Source organism: Dendrobates tinctorius, unplaced genomic scaffold (genome assembly GCF_039654945.1).
Source record: "Dendrobates tinctorius isolate UK_male_01 unplaced genomic scaffold, ASM3965494v1 ptg000115l, whole genome shotgun sequence".
NCBI classification, from domain to species: domain Eukaryota; kingdom Metazoa; phylum Chordata; class Amphibia; order Anura; family Dendrobatidae; genus Dendrobates; species Dendrobates tinctorius.
Window position 1 is genome coordinate 16,425,539 of NW_027361783.1, and position 24,615 is coordinate 16,450,153.

General features: G+C 41.8%; 1 long non-coding RNA gene across 1 annotated transcript in view; it reads right to left on the minus strand.

Moving 5' to 3' along the window:
• Nucleotides 1-527: 527 nt before the first annotated feature.
• LOC141101185 (uncharacterized) overlaps nt 528-24,615 on the minus strand; it is a 221,035-nt gene continuing 196,947 nt past the window's right edge. Inside the window, exon 3 of the long non-coding RNA XR_012234905.1 lies at nt 528-2,849. This is a non-coding gene — a long non-coding RNA (uncharacterized lncRNA). The remainder of the gene's footprint in view (nt 2,850-24,615) is intronic.

Sequence of the window (24,615 nt, forward strand, 5' to 3'; positions counted from 1 at the left end):
GTGGATCGCATCCTGGAACGCATACAATCACATGATTACACACGGCAGGAAGTCAGTGGGATAAACTGGCAGCATATGTGCACAACCAACAGCGGCTAATTGCAAAAAGGATGAAAAGGCTGGAACTGTGGATCAAATACCATTGCTTCTAAGTCCACCCCACTAATAATAGAGTGTCCCTAATTCACTATTATAATATTGACATGCTTTACTACATATAATCCAATTATAAATAATATGTAGAGTATGTATATACAGTATAAATGTGTGGGAATTATAAAGTACAAATACCAAAGTGCTTGAAGTAAATATCTGCATATAGAAAAATCTAATAATGAGTAATAAAAATATATAAAAATAATCATTATAATGCATGCCAGCAGTGATTCCTAGGTCAGGTGCACTTGATATTTAGCACACAATTCCACTTAGGTGAGTAAATTGACTAATACACAGTACACCCATAGTTTTGTCACATACATATAGAATCTCAAAAAAAATGTACACAGAAACCAGCTTTGCAAAGAAAGACATGTAAACTTTATTTAGATAATATACATAGACAAATTTAAAAAGACAAGACTCATTAAAAAGTGGGAAACCACAAAAATGGCACCATGACCCACAATAACATTATGGGGAGGCTGCGCATACTTCAAATATCCAAATAGTGCTATACACATGCTAGCATCTCATACCCCATCATAGAGGCTACTCACTCTAACAAGAACAGCATATAGCTAACTAGTATATATGTAGGAATAAATAAGTGCAGATAGACCTTACCTCCCATGTGTAGTGGTGCCAGCACCAATGCACATTTCGGCAAACACGCCTTCTTCCGGGGGTGGCATCACACCATACAGTGTAAGGTTTTTTAGTGCACAAAGACCAATCAGAACATGAGTGATAAAAAATAGTACACTGACTATAGTGATAGGTCGGGCAGGAGCCAGAACTACATATGATAAAATAGAGGAAGGGTACAGAACTGCTATGCCAGTAGGTCCAGAGGGAAGGGGGCTTGGTATGACGCCATCTAAATAGTTGATATCAGACTCATTAGCCTATAACAAGGCTGAATGTCAGAGGGTGGGCGTATCCAGGCTCTACTCAATCCCGCCCCTTAGTCGCCATATGAAAAAATAGATTATCTGCAGGAATCCATCCTGCTACATCTAGTTACTTTAGCACACATCGTGCTGACAGGTGTCCGAGGAGGACACTGCGGCGGTGCAGCCAGGCCCGACGCCGCGGTATGGAGTCAAAACCCCACCCACCGTGATGTGGAGGAGGCTGAATCATGTGACTGCCGCATCATGGCCAAGCCACACCCTGAGATGCTTCCCCAAACACGCAGCCCGGCGTGTGCATACAGCCTGGCGATTTATGAGGAAGATAACAAAGGCATCCTGCTACATCTAGTTACTTTAGCGCACATTACGCTGACAAGTGTCCGAGGAGGAATCTGCAGCCATGCAGCCAGGTCCGACGCCGTGGCACAGAGTAAAAAACCCACACAGCCTTAACGTGGAGGAGGCTGAATCACGTGACTACTGCGTCACGGCCAAGCCACACCCCGAGATGCCTCCCCAAACACACAGCCCGGCGTGTGTGTACAGCATGGCGATTAATGAGGATGATAACAGAGGCAGAGGCGCTGTATCCAGTACAATGACCAAAGATCAAAAGGGAATCATATTACACACCATAACTTACAAAAATGCAAAAAAATTAAAACACGCCGTTATAAAGTAGTAATTCAAGAAATATAGCTAAGCATACTAAATAAAGTATAGCTCACACATTAATGTCTATACGCTATTATAATCTTAAAAATGCTCTACAAATATTTAGCATTTACAGTCTAAATTGACTATTGTACCAACCTACGGCATGTAACCACATACAAATACAACAGCATGAACATTTCTTTTGTATTTTTTTAAAAAAACAACTGAAATCATAGTGATATAAAATAAATAATATCAGGCTTCCCACACTTAGAAAATGAAAGAAGGCGGATCAGCATCTGAGCATGAAAAAAAAGCAAACATTTTTTCACATCCCTTTCAGCAAAGATACCACATATAATGATAGTACTACTTCACCATCTCCACCTATAGACCCAGCTAAATCAAGTTCATGTGGCGCACGCCACACTGACAAATGTCGTGGAGGACATCGCGGACGTGCATCAAGCCTGACGCCATTGTCGCAAGTCAATCCTCGCCCACTGTTAAGTGGGTAAGGCTGAGTCGCCAACCCACCACACCAGGCCTCTCAGATACACCCCTCCACGTACACTGGCAGGGCTGTGCACGCAACTTGATAGCAAATACAGAAATGAGATGTTGATATAGTAAAAAAAGTGGTATTCCATATAAACCCCGGTTCCAACCCACATCCTACCAGATATCTAGAGTGCAATGAGAAAAAGAGCACGGAAGGAAGAGGAAAAGGGGAGGGGAAAGAGGAAAAAATGAAGTTTTACCAATATACAACCTAACGATGAATCAATCCATATATACATGGTCATTATTACAAAAATACTATAAGAAGAGATATTACGTAATGGTGAAAAATAGCAATTAAATTTCACTTTATACATACACAGCATTCCAGTATGATTGATATATTGTTCCAATATTTACATCTATAAAAAGTAAAAGATCAATTCCATATATTCATTGGTAAAGATGAAATTGCTCCATGTTTCATTGCATATGACATACTGTAGTTCTCCAAATAGTTTCTTATTGTCCATTTTTTTCCCAAAACGGATAGAAAATGTCATGAAGTGGATTTCAAAATTGGTCTTGAACAATGTGGACATCTAAAACCATACTCTGAGACAAAAAAAATAAAAGACAAGTTAAAATCAAAACACATATAGAGGTGTGAATTTAAAAATTGAACACAGACGATCTTTAGAGAAATGGGACAAAGCTTAGCGACTCGTTGAGCCCACGTGGGTGCATGGTTCCTAGGGTCCAAATCCATTTAGTCTCTAGACGCGCCAAAAGGCGGCTTACCTCTCCTCCTCTTACACCCAAGACCAAACAATCAATCCCACATACCCTTAAACCACTAGGATCACAGTGATGGGACAGTTTGAAGTGTCTAGGCAGTGTACGTAACTGATTGATATCTACCTCTTCTCTGGCCGCAGCGATATCCCGAACGTGTTCCCTGATACATACTTTTAATGCTCTGGTGGTCATGCCTACATAGATTTTGTCACATGGACAACGGGCATAGTGTATAACTGCCTTTGTTGAACATGTGATAGTTTGTGTGATTTTAAAATCCCTCGGGGTGTATCTGAGAGGCCTGGCATGGTGGGTTGGTGAAACAGCCTTACTCACTTAACGGTGGGCGAGGATTGACTTGCGACAAGGGCGTCATGCTTGATGCACGTCCGCGATGTCCTCCGCGACATTTGTCAGTGTGACGTGCGCCATATGTACTTGACTTAGCTGGGTCTATATGTGGAGATGGTGAAGTAGTACTATCATTATATGTGGTGTCTTTGCTGAAAGGGATGTGAAAAAATGTTTTTGTTTTTTTCTTTACATGCTCAAATGCTGATCCGCCTTCTTTCATTTTCTAAGTGTGGGAAGCCTGACATTATTTATTTTATATCATTATGATTTCAGTTGTTTTTTTACAAAAATGCAAAAGAAATATTTATGCTGTTGTATTTGTATAAAAAACATAAAAACTAATCTGAACTGAGAAAAGTAAGTTAATGTGTATGCACAATGTACTGTAAGTGCATATTAACACATGACCATTAACCAGAAGAAAACAGAAAGCAAAAAACACAAATATCCTGAACTAAAAAGTAAAAAATATACTGCAAATAATGCATAAAGGTAATAATAATAATAAGGGTATTTAGTAAACATAATTTTGATCAAAATAATGTACAAGCCATCCCGCCACGTCACGGCAACCCTTGTGGGACAGTCCCTACTCTAGTATTTAAAACCTTTTCACTTGCCAAGTGACGTGAATGTGAACAAGGATCGAGCGGCGGAACCACTAGTAAAAGCATAGGCCAGACAGGATGGTTTTCCCAGCTCAGAAAGAGGGCGGTCACACCCATATATGCACTGAATACACAATGAAATGAATAAAAAATGAATCTGAACTGAGAAAAGTAAGTTAATGTGTATGCACAATGTAAGTGCATATTAACACATGACCATTAACCAGAGAAAACAGAAAGCAAAAAACACAAATATCCTGAACTAAAAAGTAAAAAATAAACTGCAAATAATGCATAAATGTAATAATAATAATAATAATAATAATAATAATAATAATAATAAGGGCATTTAGTAAATATGATTTTGATCAAAATAATGTACAAGCCATCCCGCCACGTCATGGAAACCCTTGTGGGACAGTCCCTACTCTAGTATTTAAAACCTTTTCACTTGCCAAGTGACGTGAATGTGAACAAGGATCGAGCGGCGGAACCACTAGTAAAAGCATACAGTTGTGGCCAAAAGTATTGACACCCCTGCAATTCTGTCAGATAATACTCAGTTTCTTCCTGAAAATGATTGCAAACACAAATTCTTTGGTATTATTATCTTCATTTAATTTGTCTTAAATGAAAAAACACAAAAAGAATTGTCCTAAAGCCAAATTGGATATAATTCCACACCAAACATAAAAAAGAGGGTGGACAAAAGTATTGGCACTGTGCGAAAAATCTTGTGATGCTTCTCTAATTTGTGTAATTAACAGCACCTGTAACTTACCTGTGGCACCTAACAGGTGTTGGCAATAACTAAATCACACTTGCAGCCAGTTGACATGGATTAAAGTTGACTCAACCTCTGTCCTGTGTCCTTGTGTGTACCACATTGAGCATGGAGAAAACAAAGAAGACCAAAGAACTGTCTGAGGACTTGAGAAACCAAATTATGAGGAAGCATGAGCAATCTCAAGGCTACAAGTCCATCTCCAAAGACCTGAATGTTCCTGTGTCTACCGTGCGCAGTGTCATCAAGAAGTTTAAAGCCCCTGGCACTGTGGCTAACCTCCCTAGATGTGGACGGAAAAGAAAAATTGACAAGAGATTTCAACGCAAGATTGTGCGGATGTTGGATAAAGAACCTCCACTAACATCCAAACAAGTTCAAGCTGCCCTGCAGTCCGAGGGTACAACGGTGTCAACCCGTACTATCCGTCGGCATCTGAATGAAAAGGGACTGTATGGTAGGAGACCCAGGAAGACTCCACTTCTTACCCCGAGACATAAAAAAGCCAGGCTGGAGTTTGCCAAAACTTACCTGAAAAAGCCTAAAACATTTTGGAAGAATGTTCTTTGGTCAGATGAGACAAAAGTAGAGCTTTTAGGGCAAAAGCATCAACATAGAGTTTACAGGAGAAAAAAGAGGCATTCAAAGAAAAGAACACGGTCCCTACAGTCAAACATGGCGGAGGTTCCCTGATGTTTTGGGGTTGCTTTGCTGCCTCTGGCACTGGACTGCTTGACCGTGTGCATGGCATTATGAAGTCAGAAGCCTACCAACAAATTTTGCAGCATAATTTAGGGCCCAGTGTGAGAAAGCTGGGTCTACCTCAGAGGTCATGGGTCTTCCAGCAGGACAATAACCCAAAACACACTTCAAAAAGCACTAGAAAATGGTTTGAGAGAAAGCACTGGAGACTTCTAAGGTGGCCAGCAATGAGTCCAGACCTGAATCCCCTAGAACACCTGTGGAGAGATCTAAAAATGGCAGTTTGGAGAAGGCACCCTTCAAATATCATGGACCTGGAGTAGTTTGCCAAAGAAGAATGGTCTAAAATTCCAGCAGAGCATTGTAAGAAACTCATTGATGGTTACCGGAAGCGGTTGGTGGCAGTTATTTTGGCTAAAGGTTGTGCAACCAAGTATTAGGCTGAGGGTGCCAATACTTTTGTCTGGCCCATTTTTGGAGTTTTGTGTGAAATGATCAATGTTTTGCTTTTTGCTTCATTCTCTTTTGTGTTTTTTCATTTAAGACAAATTAAATGAAGATAATAATACCAAAGAATTTGTGTTTGCAATCATTTTCAGGAAGAAACTGAATATTATCTGACAGAATTTCAGGGGTGTCAATACTTTTGGCCATGACTGTAGGCCAGACAGGATGGTTTTCTCAGCTCAGAAAGAGGGCGGTCACACCCATATATGCACTGAATGCACAATGAAATGAATAAAAAACGAATCTGAACAGAGAAAAGTAAGTTAATGTGTATGCACAATGTAAGTGCATATTAACACATGACCATTAACCAGAGAAAACAGAAAGCAAAAAACACAAATATCCTGAACTAAAAAGTAAAAATTAAACTGCAAATAATGCATAAAGGTAATAATAATAATAAGGGTATTTAGTAAACATAATTTTGATCAAAATAATGTACAAGCCATCCCGCCACGTCACGGCAACCCTTGTGGGACAGTCCCTACTCTAGTTTACATGTCTTTCTTTGCAAAGCTGGTTTCTGTGTACATTTTCTTTTTGGATGCAATTGCCTTGTGCGAAACCGATTATGATGTCCTTAATGAGCTTTGGCACGACTACACTAAAATTTTACAAATGTTTGTTTAAGTGCCTTATGTGTATGGCTACAATCTATCTGTGGTATGCATACAGTATATGTAAACATGTATATCATATATATATATATACATATTTACAAGAGCATCTGGGTTCATCATAGATATTTGGGCGTATCTATAATACTATAGGCCTCGATATAAGCCCCTGACCTAGCAATCACTGTTGGCATGCATTATATTAATCATTTTCAAATATGGTTTTATTATTTTTTATTAAGAAGAAGAAGCGAGGCGAAATGGTGTTAAGGTGGTGGGACACAGAGTCTTTGGACCTCTCAAAAGACACATTTGCTACAGATAACATATCATTGACGAATTGTTTATATGTATGCTACCGAGAGGCAGCATAACATACTAGGACACTGCATAATTAACAGTTTAGGTGGGATTCATTTATTATTTTCTAAAAGCAGAGCCCTGGCACTTTTAAATATCCATACCCGTGGCTCTCCTATGAATATGGACCTTTATATAGAGGTTTTTATTTTTGTGGGAATTTCTGTGTCATTTTTTAGAGGTTTTTTCTTTCCCTGTCATTTTATTCTGCGTTTGTTTTCATACATTTAACTTAATAAAAATAAGTTTAATCTTTACTGCTGAATCTATTCACACACCTAGGATAGATATGCTTAATTCTTTGGTGTTTTGGCGATAGATTAATCTCACTGACTGATTTTCAGTTAATTCGCTTTGCATTTAGAAGTAAGCAGTGCAACTAAAAGCAAAGATTATGGAAAGCAAGCCGTGCAATATTCTTATTTGATTGGAAAACAATATTTTCACCAAAAATATATGCATTTTGTGAGGTGCCAAGGGGAGAGGTACTAGAAAACAGGTATATTTCTTCCCGTTTCATTTCATATGTCTCCCTGTACTGATGATGAAGCCAGTTTATTTCACTGTAATCCAGTCCTGGTTTCCTTAGTGATCAGCATGGAAAGGACTGGTAGTTCCCCCTCCACTAATTCAATCCAGGTTTTGGTTTCCTGACTGGTCCAGCTGATATAATCAGGAGGAGCTGGGATCTCTCAGTCTATCTCGTCTGCTGAGCTGGGAGCTGACACAGTAAGATTACATGGACTTCTTTGCTGTTATATAGGTTTATTTTGTAGTTAGCCTGCTATTGTTAGTTAGTGGCCAGACAGCCTTAGATGTTTTATTTCATGTTTGGCATGTGTAACATTGAATAACAAGTGTGCACAATAAATATGCCGTGTCCATATTGCTAGTCTGCTGAAGTGACTTCATAGCCACACGCTTGTGCCAAAGCAAAGATCCCAGCTGAGCTGTCTATTCCCCACAAATGGTGGAGAATGCGGGCACTTGTGGCTGCTGGACTGTGACTGCAGAGAAAACGCTGTGTATGTCCTGGCTGAAAGCTTCTGCGCTTTTGAAGAGCCAAGAGTCCAGTAATATGGAGGAACTAGTGAAGCAGTTATTGCAAGCAAATGTGCAACAACAGCAGACTAATGCTTGCTTCCAGAAGGCTCTGGAGCAGCAACACCAGATGCAGCAAGAGCAGTTGGAGGCAATAAAACAGGCCTTGGTTCGGCAACCCCGAGATGAGGGAGACCGTGCACAAAACGCTGCTAGTGCGCAGAAAGCCGTACAGAAGACTTTGCTTAAAATGACCGCAGACGATGATGTGGAAGCATACCTCACCGTGTTTGAACGTATTGCAGAACGTGAGCACTTACCACTGGACAGATGGGCTGAGGTAGTTGCTCCATTTCTAAGCGGAGATCCACAAAAGGCCTATTATGATCTGAGTGGAGCGGATGCTATGGACTATATCAAACTCAAAGGCGAAATCCTGGCAAGGCTGGGAGTAAACACGTATGTACGTGCACAGAGGGTGCATTTATGGAATTTTGTGGAGCATCAGCCAGCCCGCTCACAAATGCATGATCTCATCCATCTAGTAAAAAAATGGCTGCAACCAGAGGCTTTGACGTCCGCACAGATGGTGGAGCGTGTTGTTCTAGACAAGTACCTACGGTCCTTACCCGCTTAGATCCAGAGGTGGGTTGGACAGGGTGACCCAACTACCGCTGACCAGTTGGTGAATATGGTCGAATGCTACAATGCTTCTGAAAGCCTACTCCAAGGGACGTTAGCACCCCACTGGCTCCCCAAGAAATCGCTGGAGAGTCCTGCGAAACCTACTTCATCTTCAAAAGAAGAGAACGTCACAATGAAGGGTAGCAGACCTACAAAGGTCTATGGAGGTGGTACGGGCTCACATCAAGCCAGCAGACCTCGTCTGGGATCTCCATCGAGGAGACAAGGGCCTATACAATGTTGGCGATGTCGCGGGCTTGGCCATGTAGCAGCTAACTGCCCAATGACTACAGAGCCAATGGACTGTAACGCTACGAGGCGTCTTTCGTTATATGTGCAGTCAGTCTGTGTGGTGGAGACCCTCACGGGAAATGAACAACACGTGTGCCACGTCGAGGTTGACGGTTATAGTGTGAATGCCGTCTTGGATTCCAGCAGTCAAGTAACTTTGGTACATGCCAGTTTGGTGGACTCTAGCGCCCTAACGAACTTAAGCGTGGGCATTAGTTGCATCCATGGGGATACTAAGAACTACCCCACTGCCTGGATTACTCTTGCCACGCCAGTAGGGACCAAAAGACATCAGGCAGCAGTCATAAAGTCTATGGGACACAGTGTAATCCTGGGGAGAGACTTTCCCTTATTTTGGGACTTGTGGAACTTCAAAAGTGGCATGAACCCTCTAGTTGAAGACGGTACTCCGGAGCTAGCCCCTGAACCATTGCAGCAAGACGATGGAGAACCCATCTCAGAGGAAGTACTAGAATCTGCGGACTCTCCTCTGGCTGTGTATGCAGGTGAGGCAGACCAGCTAGAGGATGTTTTAGAAATGCCTGATCTTGAGGTGGCCCGTGGTAAGTTCGGGACCGCTCAGCACCAGGATCCAACTCTAGCAAGGGCGTGGGAAAACATAAAGGTCTCCGAGGGAAGACCATTGTACCCAGGGACTCAAAACGAGTTCCCACACGTGGCGGTGCAACAGGATATGTTGTATCACATAGACAAGGTGCGAGGGGTGGTGGTAGAACAACTAGTGGTACCTAAGTCCTTTCACCAGGTAGTGTTGGAGTTGGCACATAAACATCCCTTGGGAGGACACCTGGCAGTAGAAAAGACAAAACACCGTATTCTCTAACGTTTCTTTTGGCCGGGTCTAGTGGGAGACGTGACCCAGTACTGTCGGTCAAGTCCTACGTGTCAATTGACCGCACCTATGTCACATTTTAGAAGCCCCTTAGTGCCCTTACCAATAATAGAGGTGCCCTTCGAGAGGATAGCAATGGATATAGTCGGTCCATTAGTTAAATCTGCCAGGGGTCATCAGTACATTTTGGTAGTATTGGATTACGCCACGCGTTATCCCGAAGCAGTGCCCTTGCGGAATGCCAATGCGAAATCAATTTCAAAAGAGCTGGTTAATATGTTTTCCCGCACCGGCATTCCGAAAGAGATACTTACGGATCAAGGGACCCCCTTTATGTCTCGTATACTTAAGGATTTATGTAAACTACTAAAAATCTCCCATTTGCGTACCTCAGTATATCACCCTCAGACTGACGGTTTGGTGGAGCGCTTTAACAAAACCTTAAAGGGAATGTTGAAAAGGGTGGTGGATAAGGACGGGAGAGATTGGGATGCCCTACTACCATACCTCCTGTTCGCTATACGTGAGGTACCCCAATCCTCCACAGGCTTTTCACCTTTTGAGTTGGTTTATGGGCGGTGTCCTAGAGGCCTGTTAGATATTGCCAAGGAGACTTGGGAACAAGAGGTGACTCCTTATCGCAGTGTAATTGAACACATAACACTTATGCAGGACTGAATTGCAGCAGTTATGCCAATAGTTAAAGAGTGTTTAGAGCGCGCACAACATGCCCAAAGCACGGTATACAACCGAGCGGCAAAAACACGAGTCTTTCAACCCGGAGACAGGGTGTTGGTATTGGTGCCTACCGTAGAGAATAAATTTCTTGCAAAATGGCAGGGACCATACGAAGTGCTGGAACGAATAGGTGAAGTAAATTATAAAATACACCAACCAGACAAGAGAAAGCCCGAACAAATATACCACATAAACTTGCTTAAGGCCTGGCGGGACAGGGAGAGTCTGGTGGCAGGAGCTGCCCTTGAGGATGGGCCTCGAGGGGCACCACCTTCTAAGGTGAAGGACCCCCAGGTAGCTCCACCAGAAGTGGGTATTGCAGACACGCTATCCGAAAGCCAAAAACGAGAGACCAGGGAGTTCATACAGAGGAACGCAGATATTTTCTCGGAACTTCCTGGCCGGACTCACCTAATTAAACATGACATTGTTACTGATCCACAGGCGCGGGTACGGCTAAAACCATATCGAAATCCGGAGGCTCGGAGACAAGCCATTGCCCGGGAAGTGAAGAAGATGTTAGAGCTCGGGGTCATTGAGGAGTCCCGGAGTGATTGGGCTAGCCCTATTGTACTGGTGCCCAAACCCGATGGGACTATCCGATTTTGTAACGATTTTCGGAAAGTAAATGAAGTATCGAAATTCGATGCCTACCCGATGCCAAGAGTCGATGAACTGATAGAGAGACTGGGTTCGGCCAGGTACATATCCACTATTGACTTAACAAAAGGTTATTGGCAGATTCCCCTCACGGAATCAGCCAAAGAGAAAACTGCCTTTGTTACGCCCCAGGGATTATTCCAGTACCGAGATATGCCATTTGGGTTGCATGGTGCCGCAGCCACCTTCCAACGTCTAATGGATATTGTCCTAAAACCCCATGGCCAGTATGCATCCGCGTACTTGGACGACATCATTATCTTTAGCGATGACTGGGACACGCATTTGTCAAAAGTACAAGCCGTCTTAGACTCCCTAAAAACAGCTGGGTTGACTGCCAATCCCAAGAAATGTACGTTGGGATTGGAAGAGGCTCGCTATCTGGGATATAGCATAGGGAGAGGCGTCGTGAAGCCTCAAGCCAATAAAGTGGACGCTATTCAAAATTGGCCATGACCGGTAACCAAAAAACAGGTTGGAGCTTTTTTAGGGATCGTTGGTTATTATAGGCGGTTCATCAAACATTTTGCGACCATCGCAGCTCCTCTCACAGATCTTACTAAGGGGTCGAAATCTGTCACAATAAAGTGGAACGCAGAAGCAGAGGAGGCCTTTCAGCGATTGAAAACAGTCCTCTGTGACCAACCAGTGTTGGTTGCACCAAACTTTAAACGGGAGTTTATTGTCCAAACGGACGCCTCTGGGGTGGGCCTCGGCGCGGTTTTGTCTCAAGAAGTAAATGGCGAGGAACACCCAGTGGCCTATCTAAGCAGAAAGCTTACGACAGAAAAGAACTACAGTGTAGTTGAGCGGGAAGCCCTGGCTGTGAAATGGGCCCTGTGCACCTTGCGCTATTATTTACTAGGTCGCCAGTTTAGACTAGTGACGGACCATTCGCCCCTAACGTGGATGTCCCGGGCAAAAGAAGGCAATGCGCGGGTGACACGCTGGTTCTGAGCATTACAAGGGTTTAAATTTTCCGTTGAGCACAGGGCGGGCACAGCACACAGAAATGCAGATGCGTTGTTTAGAACGCACTGCTTGGTGACTCGTCATGTCCGACCCCACTGGCTCGAACAGAGGAGGGGGTGTGTGAGGTGCCAAGGGGAGAGGTACTAGAAAACAGGTATATTTCTCCCCGTTTCATTTCATATGTCTCCCTGTTCTGATGATGAAGCCAGTTTATTTCACTGTAATCCAGTCCTGGTTTCCTTAGTGATCAGCATGGAAAGGACTGGTAGTTCCCCCTCCACTAATTCAATCCAGGTTTTAGTTTCCTGACTGGTCCAGCTGATATAATCAGGAGGAGCTGGGATCTCTCAGTCTATCTCGTCTGCTGAGCTGGGAGCTGACACAGTAAGATTACATGGACTTCTTTGCTATTATATAGGTTTATTTTGTAGTTAGCCTGCTATTGTTAGTTAGTGGCCAGACGGCCTTAGATGTTTTATTTCATGTTTGGCATGTGTAACATTGAATAACAAGTGTGCACAATAAATATGCCGTGTCCATATTGCTAGTCTGCTGAAGTGACTTCATAGCCACACGCTTGTGCCAAAGCAAAGATCCCAGCTGAGCTATCTATTCCCCACAATTTGTATAAACAAAGAAATTGCCCCCAAAGGTGTTATATCCTTTAATCATTAATTAAAGGAGTTATTGATGACTATTACAGTTATTTTCACTATGGGCCAAAATACTAACCGGTAATTACCAAACAATTTAACAGTTCCACCTGGTGCTGGCTCAGTGCTGTCACCAACCACTACTGATGGCAATTCTGCTGCTTCACATTAACAGAGCAGCACTTCTTCTCCCAGGCTGCTATGTCCACAAGGGGTAACTACCAACGTCATGCTGATTGACAGCCGTCTCCCTGCAGTTATGCAGCGGTGAGCCAACTGTCAATCAGCATGACATTGGCAGTCACCCCCTGTAGACAAAGCTAAGTAAGAGAGAAGCCGCTGCTCTGTTCATGTAAGATTTCTGATAGCCACTGAATCCCCGGCAGGAGCGCTCCACAACTGCTCTGAGCTACCAGAAATTAGAGCTGGGCACCACAAACAAGTTGTAAGCAGATTCCTACCTGTTAGTTTTTCAGACCAAAGTAAAACACTTAAATAGTGTCAGGTAACCCCTTTAAGCAGGATGCAAAAATTTAAAGGAGATGAAAAATTTGAAAATTCCAATACTTAATGATTCCATCAGGTAAAGTTCTTTGTCTACTCCAGGGGAAAGTTGGGAAAAGTGTGTACAAATCCTATTGGACTGGATTCCAAATTTTCAGTATGTCCCAATATTTTGATTGAGGTGGATTATCCGGATTAACATGCTCATTCTAGGCTCAGCCCACCAGGAGAGCGCTTCATTATACACAGTGCCATAAACCCCTTTCAAACAGCAATTATGAAATATTACAGAGCAGCATTTACATAAAAGTAGTAACAGTGTCAAGTATTTACTATATATATATTTATTAAATCCTGTCGATCTTAAATATGACCTCTATCATTACAGAGGTACCAATCATATTCTGCCTAAGGGTATAAAAAACCCTCAAGTGTTTGTACTTGGTTGAAAGTAGTTTCTGGAACCCTAAGATTATGTTCACATAGCGCTTTACCCTATATTCTTTGGCTTTGTAGGGGCTTACATGTGAACCCTCACAAAATAGAGTTTCTGGGTATGCACTGACAGGATCATTGACCTCAATGATGCGGACGGGGTCACAGTATGTTTTGTCAGACATTGTTTTCGTCTGCATATGCCTAGTTAAGTCTTGGTGACCTTCTCCAATTAGGTATATACTGCCAAAAATGATGTACTGCAAAGCACACTGTGACTCCATCAGCATCATTGCTGTCAATGGGCCTGTCAGTGCATATGCCTGAATTCTGTTAATAAGCCACTGAACGTAATGTAAAATGTGATGTGAACATTGATTGCGCACATATTTATTATTAAACCTATTTCACCACTAGACTATCTACAAGTAGACATCAGGCCATCTATTAGTTGGCCAGTTGCACTGCCCAGATCTGCTGCATATGTAATTACTCCAGTAGGTGTAAAAGACTATTGAATTACAGGCAGAAAACAATGGCCTGAATAGGTGTGAAGAGTTTATTGTCACTTTCTTACCTTTGCATTTGCTTCAACATGTCATGAGATGTGTGACACAAGAAGCCAAACTTCGAAAATAATTATTATTTAATTACCCTTTATAGAGGCTCAGGTAGTAACCCTACATACTATCCCTTTATAGTGACCCCAGATATTATTCCTTTATAATGCATCACAAAATACCACAACATATCTTTATAGTGTCTCACATAGTACTTTCTCATATTACCTCTTTATAGCATTCCAAAATATTACCCCTATAAAGTGCTTCACATGGTGCCTTAAAGAGTAATCTACACATATTACCATATCTGCCTTTCACGCATTGCCTCCAAATATAAGCCTAATACAGTGCCTTAAAGGGGATGTCCAGAACTTTTAAATTGATGGCCTATCCTTAGGATAAGTGATAAGGATAGTCACCACCCCCACCGTTAATGTTTCCAGTGCTGTCTGTGGCTGGATGTGGTGAGATGCAGAGTTGCATAGCACTGCTTCGTCAACTGCTTTATAGCAGTGCCAAGATATTGTACATCTGCCCTCTATTGATTTAAAAAGGGAGTGGATCTGAAGAACCGGGCCGTGGACACTATTCTGTTGATGGAGCTATGCTGTTCAGCTCTGCAGCTTAGCACATCTGATGACACAGACACCAGGTACAGTGGATTGGTGGCGATGATGGATGTTATCCGAGCATCTGAGTGTGTTCGTATATTATGTTTGAGTCCTGTGGCTACATGATTTCCGACTGTTAGACAGCCTGAACACATGGAGTCCCTATCAAACAGGCAATCTCCACATGTTCTGGCTGTCTATCAGCCAAAAATCATGCATCCACAGGGACGCGAACATAATATACAAGCACACCCGGATGCTCGGATAACACCCGTATATGCTCAGATAAGACGTTATCGAGCACGTTTGCTCATCTCTGCTAGCCGGGCATTCCTGCACCAGCCTGCACATGTACACACTGTTTATCCACATACTATGGTCAAGAATACAAATGAAAGTCGCATGAGATCTTGCTTCTCCATAAACTGTGAACTGTGGTTGGGTTGCAACCCACCTTAGACTTTAGTGTCTCTTTGGACCCAACTTCCCTCTAACTGCATCAGGACCACAAGGCCAACATACACCCCCTATCTAAAATTCTGGACCTAACTGAACATTGTAATACTTAGAGGGACAAATGCTGTGCCTATAAAAGCAAAGAACATTTAAATATTTTTCAACTTTTGAGATTTTTTTGTTACCTGCTCTTAATTTCTAAAATATTTCAATATTATTTGTATTTCTAAACCTGTATCCAATTTAACTAATACCAAATATATTTCTTTCTATGTCAGGTTTTAAGGTAATTCACAGATACATGTGCAAATACGTATAGTGTTATTGTTGGTTTTCTTAAACGGGAGACAGCTAGAATCTACTGTGCTCATAGTCAGATTCTTCAACCTCCTTAAAATAAATATAAAACTGATGGATTGTCTACTTTCCTTAATCATACATGTATAAGTAGAATATTTAGAAAGAGAAAAAGCTGAGATTTATTTTTTCTACACTAGTGCCATCTACTGTTGATATTAGTTATTTGCAGCACTTTTTTCATTTTTTTTCTTGCTAAATATCACTATTTGAGTAGATTTTATTATCAGAACTTGCAATTGATATTCCTTTATTTTCACCATTCTGAGCTTGGTTTTGTTTAAAATAGACAAAGAAGTGTTATGCAAGGTTGAAACATAAAAGAACATGATATTATGGTAAGAATACTTAATATTTATATAGTGCCAACATATTATGCAGCATTGTAAAATGTAAAGTGCTACAGAATATGTTGGCGTTATAGAAATAACATTATTACAATGTAGTTTTATATTTCATCCTTTTGTGCCACTTTTTTATCTATTTAATACAATGTCAAGATCATAGTAAAAAATAGCCCAAAATAGAGATGAGTGAACTTTGAAAGGTTCGGTTTGGATTCGCCCAACCGTTCGCTGACCGTACCAGAACTTCATTAGATTCAATAGGAAGCAAAACCAAATGCATAGACAGCACCTTAAGGGGTGACAAAAATCTTCCCAAACAGCTAAAATTAGGGAAAGCCACAGCCATGCATGAGGTATCAGGGTCTGACCCAGCATTTACAGCTTGGAATTGAACCCAGCTTTGAGTTTCCACATTTAAAAAAAATAATTGTCACATAGCACTAAAGTGGCATCAATTTACACAGAGTAGAAACAGTATAATAGGTCTCTGACACACTTTTAACTACAGGCAACCCATTAGATGGAGACCCAACTCTGAGTCTCCACATTTCAAAAAATAATTGTCACACACCGCAAAAGTGGCATCAATTTTCACAGAATATAAACAGTATAATAGGCCTCTGACATCTTCTACTACAGGAACCCACCAAATGGAGAACAAACTTGGAGTCTCCACATTTCAAAAATTGCTTGTAACATCAGCAGCTGTAGCAATAGCAGGCACAGAAGACATCACAAAGACGGTACAAACTGTAATAACGCGAGATCAATACATGACACTTAAAACGACACCATCGCCTAGTCTGCCTAATCTGCGACTGGGATGCAAAAGGCATTGAAGATCCCTGAAATGAAAGTTAGGCCTGTTTCACACTTCCGTTTTCGACCAGCAGTCAAAATCCGCCGTTTTTACAATTTTTTTGCATCCGCCGAGATGCCTGGACGGACCATGTAACGTTTTTTGTACTGCAGGATCCGCATTTTTATAGAGTGCATGCCCGGAGGAATGAAGTCAGGAGGAAATTTAACCCTGAAATCATTTCTGGTGGACAGAAAAAAAATTCTCTCTCTCTCTCTCTCTCTCTCTCCTCTTCCCGGGCAGCGGTTCCTTTAAAATTCTTCATTCGGCGGATCCGTCAAAAAAACGGCCCGGTTGCATCCGTTCACATCAGTTAACAACGGATCCGCTTTCTGCCATTTTGGCGGATTTTAACTGACACAAAAAAACTGATGTGTGAAACAGGCCTTAGGCGTTCTACACTTTGAGGGGACAGACGCATGCGCTTAACATTCAGCATACCACGAGCAGTGCTGAAGACATGTTCTGAGAGAACGCTGGCTACCGGGCATGACAAAACCTTCAAGGTATGACAGGCAAACTCAGGCCACTCTACCATTTTTGAAGCCCAAAATGTTAAAGCATCCAACTCCCTCCTGATGGCATTGATATTGAGCTCCAGATACTTCTACCCCATCCTCTCCCGTCATTCACAGACTTGTACTCAGTTCTGCTGGTGCATGGGCTGGTCTAAAAAATATGTTAAATGACTCACAGAAATTGCTTATTCCTCTTACACTACTGCTGATAATGTTTTGGTTATGATGCCTTGCTGTTACCGGGGTTGGACGTCTACATCTGGAATGCACACTGTCTGCCTTACTGCTGTCTTGGAGAAAACCACTATTAAGATTGTCTACAAGTATATTTTAATACTCCAGCATGAGTGTCACGATCCATTTTTGGATTTGTGGCAGCTCGGGTTCCACTCTGTTTTCAATGTAACTTTTTCCTTTCAGGACCAGCGGGGGTTAAAGTCAATTTTCCCCGCTGGCGATCTGCTGTAACTGCAGAGTTGCTGGGTCAGCCGATGTGGGTGGTGACTGCTCCCACCATCCTTTAAATGGTCACCTGATGCATCAGCTGACTGTTGGTGATAGAGTCTCTCTATGGAGTCCAGCATTGCAGATGCAGCTATCTGGTGTCAGCTACTTCTGGTGTTTGGAGTCCTGTTTCTGTGTTATCTGCGATGTGGAGATTGGCAGCAGAGTCTGGAAGCTAATTGTTGTGTTTATTCTTTGTCCCTTTCATGTTTGTCACTGTCCCCTGTGTGGTACTATCTGGAGTAATGAGGCTAGCGCCCCTTGCTGCAATAGCCAGGGCAGTGCTAGATGACAACAAGGGACAAGGTTCCTGATGGCAGTGGGAGGAAGGACCCACTTAGGGCGTGAGCTCAGGTGGTGGCCAACCCCTATTTCTCTATCTGCAAGGCCTTCCTCTCCCCATTTTCATCCCGGTGTGTGTGTGCTGCGCCCTCCACTGACCGACCCTCCCGTTGGGTCATGCCACATTGTGACATTGAGCATATCCCTTTCCAGGGTGAGAAAGCATCTGGTTAACTCTTGTACTGTGGATCTAACAGAGTGGAAACCCAGTAGTCCGCCTCAATTTGTTCCTTTGCTCCTGCATCTTCACTAACAGTTTGTCTGGTATCATTAGCCTTCCTTGTTCACTGTAAGCCACCCTCCTATGGCACCCGCCGGTGCAACAACTGTCCCTTCCACTTCCTCCTCTGCTTCCAACTCTTTCTCTGAGACAGTCACCTCCTCACGTATACTATTCAAAGTGTGCTGCAGCATGTAGATGATGTAGATGACAGGAATAGTGATGCTGGTGATGGCATCATTAATGATAACTGTCTTAGTAGCCATTTCAAAATTGTGCAGAAGAATGCAAGAAGTCCTTCACCTGTGCCCACTCTGCAATTGTGATTTGTACCATGTCCAGATTGTGTTGGCCCAGGCTATGCAAAAGGACATACTGCACCAGGGCTGCAACATGTGCAGAGTGGAATTCCACTATGTCAAAACATTGCTAATGAAACAGTTAACCAATAGGCCAAAAGACCTCTGTATTGTTGCAAGTGGATGACCTGTGGGGTGCGATCAGCTGAAGTGAGCACACAACCACTGTGCTTTTGAGGACATGAGCCATGCAAGACATGTGTGTGAGGTTGCCACAGCATAGGGCCGCCAACAGGTTTGCACCGTTATCACACAAAACCTTCCACATTAATGAGAAAAAAATGAACTTTTTTGAATTTACCATATGGCTGCAATGAAGCAAAAAGTGAAAAATTTAAAGAGGTCTGAATACTTTCCGTACCCACTGTATATCCTACTTGTATTTCATTAATGTCTGTAATTAATATTCATGATATATATGTGCAACAATTGGAAGAATGGCAGATCATTCGGAGAATTAAATAAGAACCAATAGAGGAAAAAGCAAAAAGAGGTCACAACAAAATTAGCAAGAGGTGAAGATAAAACACCTTTATTTGATCAAGTGGTGAAATGGTGGCACAACTTCGGAGATGCACGCACATGCAAATAGTAGAAAGTACACATTTTAAAAAATATATTTAAAATACAGTACGGAAACGTGTACACACAGATAGTAGATCACAGATGTCAGTGGATGAAAACACCAGATTACTATCGAGATAGGTAATAAAATGATACCCTAAGAGTAGTAATGTAATTCACAGTATTATAATATATACTAATCATGAATGAAAATTAAATACTTTGATTCAATGTAATAAATAAACCAGGAAGGCATGTAGACATATAAATAAGCAGGAGGCACAGAATCAATAAATAAATATAGGCACATAGAAAAAGCACACAAAGTAAAGTAAGGAGAGTGAAGTGTGCTATTGCATATGGCGATCATCAATGTGTAGATAGCGATTACAATCCAAGTCTAAGGGTCATATGAAAATATACAAAGAATTCATGTAACCTGGTGATGTAACATAAAGTTAAGAAAAGAATAAAAAAAAAGTTTGCGCCTCTGCGGTAACCTCTCCATGTGCTCCTCTGACCTAGACACCCCCTCCCCTCATCAAACTCATCCCCCCTCCCACCCACTCATCATACAACAGCACTATCATAGCCAAAGTACTAACAAAAGCTTTAGTGGAAACGCAATGATTTACCGAACTTTAACCGACTTTCACCGACTTTGAGTAAAAATGCTCATGAAAGCAAACACGAATCCAAATGTGCTACATTTGTGCCAATATTGAGATTAGCGAACGTTTTCCGAACATGTTCCCTCATCTTTACGCCTAAGTAAAGATGAGTGAAGATGTTCGGAAAACGATCGCCAAACATAAATTCATCACGAATATGGCACATTCGGACGCCTGATCGGTAACACGAGCATTTTTCTTAAAATCGGAAAAAGTCGGTAATATTCGGTAAAAGATAGAATAAAAGCTGGCAATTCATATGCCGTGTTCAGTAAAATCACAGCGTGACAGGTTAGGATAGAATAGATATATACACATAGGATAGGTTGATATATAGATGTCAGTGACACACACGCACATATACATATATATATTACATAGATAGATAACCATGCAGCCTGTCATCTAGTAGACAATGCTATTTCCTGTCTGAGGGCACCAGGAGAATGAGAAAGTTCTGCTTGTGGTGACATCTGACAGGTCCTGTGAGTTCACTGCCAATGAACTCACTTCACCTATGTGATGTCAGCGCCGTGGGAAAAAGCCCCCCAAAAATCCTTTGCTAATGAAATTGGATTTCTATATTGATACTGAAGTCTTATACGTTCATTTGAAGTCGGCACATTTTGCTGGCATTGTAATGTTGCAATTTTTTTCAGCTGTGACATTTTATATGGCATTTATCGTAAAAGAGTTGCTCCTCAAAACACACTAAAAAATTTGGTTTCAAAGAGCATTGCTATATTGATACTACAGTCTTATACGTCCATCTGTAGTGGGCACATTTTGCTGACAATGTAATACTTTTTAATGTTTTTTCGACAGGGATATATTATATGTAATTTAAAATGGGCAAGGCACGTGTTGAGGGATGAGGAAGTGGATATGATGCTGATGGTGAGCTCAGAGGCCAAATGTTAGGCATCGGGTTCCTGCCTCTGCACCGGAGAAATCCCAAGCCTTGCCTTCTGCGGTCTTCCATTCAGTCCCAGTCACAGTGGCACCTGCTCAGCAAAGGCAACGATCCCGGCATCTTGCTCAAGCTAGTGCTGTTGGGTTGGTTGCTGCTGCCTTCCCTGGTTCACCTATAGCAGCCTGCACTACTCAGCGGCGAGCAGTTCCAGAGTCTAAGTCCCTTTTGCAGCCCACTGAGCATGCCCATGGGATGACCTCTCATTGGAGGTCGGAGGTCACATGTTCAGTTCCTCAAGCAGCTCAGATTGGACCATCAGGAAGGTCCCGGAAGGACGCTGCTATAAAAGGGTTGCATGGCCAAGCGCTAGTATAGACTCATTATGTTATTGGTGTTAATGAATGGGTCTACGTGTGTATGTGTCTCCAGTACGTGTGAAAACTGTCACCACATGTATCGGAGACACGGATGTGTGAAAGATGCCTAAATCTGGTATCGCAATAATTGCACCAACGCAAAGAATAAAGTCGCCTAATCACTTATAACACATGAGGAACGTCTTAAAAAATAAATAAAAACAATTCTTCACATGCTGTTTAGTTTTTCATTCTGCATCCCAAAGATTTCGGTAAGGCTCGGTGCACATTTATCCTGTGCTGAGCGATTGCACCAGCATTTCCATGTAAATCTCTGAAATACGTAATTCAGACGGAACCCCTGGCAGAAGATTCCCTATAGTGAGGCAGATGGAGCCACTGTGAATGACCACTGACCTGTGATCTGGCGGTATCCGTCTTTTTAGGATTGCAAAAAAGTGCCATCGACCACAGTTTTGTGCACTTCTGAAAAGAAGGACACCACTGAACAGAGGCCTGAAGGAGTCCAGAGTAACTCTGCTGCCTCACTTTAGTGAATGGATCCCTTAGGGGTTTCATCTGAACCATGTCACTTGGAGATATAGATGGAAACCCCAAAGTAAGTGCTCACCGTAGAGCGCCAGATAAATGTGATCCCAAACATCATGTAAAATGTTCCCAATAAAAGCTTCAACTCAATCCACAAAAAAAACAAGCCCTGGCTCAGGTCCGTCATCTGTTAATGGAAATATAGGGGGCTTTCACATTACTGGTAGCACAAAGGCTCTGGAAAAGCAAAATGGCTCCTCAGCCACCACAAGAAATTCAGCACATTTTCTGCTCCCAAATCTAAATGTCCCCCTCCCTTCTGAGCCACATAGTATACCTAAACCACATATTGCGTCAACATTTCACATTTCTGAAGTTATGAGAGCCTGCCTAATTTATGGGTGCATGCCTCTGGAAGCACGGGCTGGGCATAATATACTGGTGACTGCAACATACTCGTCACTAATGCATACTGCTCACTACAATGACAGTTTGCAATTTTCACTCGGCAACATTCATTGCTGCTTGTTTCTGGAAAATACCCATAGAGTCAAAATCGTCACTACATCTGTAGATAAATTCCTCAAGGGGTATAGTTTCCCAAATGGGGCCACTTTAGGAGGGGTTCTGCTCTTCTAGCAATTAGGGGCTCTGTATATGGAGTCTGCAAACTGTTCTAGGAAAATCTGCGCTCCAGAAGTCAAATAGCGCTCTGTTCCTGCCAAGTCTCTCCATATGACTAAGTAGGACTGTACAGTCACATATGGGGTATTTCCACGTTCAGCAGAAATTCTGGGACAATTTTTGGTGCCATTTTTTACCCACTTTTTGTGTGAAAATGTAAAATCTTTGCCTAAAACAGAATTTTAGTGGTAAAACTGTAGTTATTTTGTCTTCACTGCCCAATGGTATAAAATCCTGTTACACACCCATGGTGTCAATATGATCACTGCACCCCTAGATGAAATGAGATGTGTAGTTCATAAAATGGTGTCACTTTTGGGTTGTTCTGCTGCTCTGGCACTTCATGGGCTCTCCCAGAGGGTCATGACACCTGCAAACCATAAAAGTAAAATCTGGCATTCCTTGCCTTCTGAACTTTGTTCTGTGCCTGAAAACTATTTCCCAGTTACATGTAGGGTATTGGCACACTCACAAAAAAAATGGACCTCAGTTTGTCTGTTTAAGCCTTTGGGTGAAACGTGCATTGGGGCTGGTGGACCAGGACACATGTACTAGACCCCTTCTATTTACATATCATCTTATCTGTAAGTATTGACTTTGTTGCTTCTTTCTCACTAAACTATTTACTACTAGTCATGGCACTTGCTCACTTTCTTTTTTACTTTGATTATCAGGCTAGTGGCGTTATATGTCCTATTTGGTATTTGACCTTGTACTGGTATATTTCTTACTTTGTACATGTAACTGGTATCACTGTGAGGAATATTCTGTTTTGTTATGTGATCGTCGTTTTTAAATCAAAAAATCTTTTTTTTAATATACTGCTCAAAAAAATAAAGGGAACACTAAAACAACAAAATGTAACTCTAAGTCAGTCACAGTTCTTTGAAATCAACACTGATTGTGATTCAAATTCACCTGCTGTTGTGCCAATGGAATAAACAACAGGTAGAAATGATAGGAAGGTCACTAACTTCCATGTGTCTGCTCAGTAAGAGTGTCTAGTGTTCCCTTTAATTTTGAGCAGTATATATTCAATAAATTGTCAGATTTTATGACCTATGTGTGCACTCGTTTTCAAATGTTGGTTTGTAGATTAGTTTTTGAGTGTGTCTCTTTCATGATTTTTCATTTTTGCTCAGACTTTTGTGTTGGCATTTATTATTAAGTATTTTGTGTGACATATCTTTGCGATTTAAGGGCATGAAAATTCAAAGTTGGAAAATTGCGAAATTTTCAAAATTTTCCAAAGTTTCCATTTTTTTCACAAACAAACGCAAGTCATATCAAAGAAACTTTACCTCTATCATGAAGTACAATATGTCACAAGAAATCCTTATCAGAATCACTGGGATACATTGAAGTGTTCCAGAGTTATTACCTCATGAAGGGACAGTGGTCAGAATTGTAAAAATTGGCCTAGTCATTAACTTGCAAACCACTCTCGGGGGTAAATGGGTTAATATCGGGAGAATACCAAGGAGCAAAAGAGTTGAGTATGGAGGAACAGCTGTATTTAGGGAGATTATCTTTTTTTTTATTGATTTTTACACATATTGGTCAACAATTGAATACTCCTTTTCAAGCTGTAGAGCTGTTTAACAGTTATTATGGATGAGCGAACCAGAACTATAAACTTCAAGGTTCGCACCAGACACCTACTGGACGGTACCGAACCCCAAACACAGATATCCTACTGCAAATCTGTGTTACTGTTCAGGTTTGGCAGCTTAATAAAGATTGTTAAAAGGCTGCAGCTCAGCTAATCAACAATGTTTAAGGCTGTGGGCTCTTCCAGCCCCATTACAGCCAAGTCAAGTAATGTCATGGCTGTGATTAGCTGTCTCTCCATGTGACCCAGCCTGACAGCGTGAAAAAAAAATTAAGAAAATGACATGCAGTGTCCACTATTATAACCAACCAACGTAAAGCAGACAGCTGTGAGTT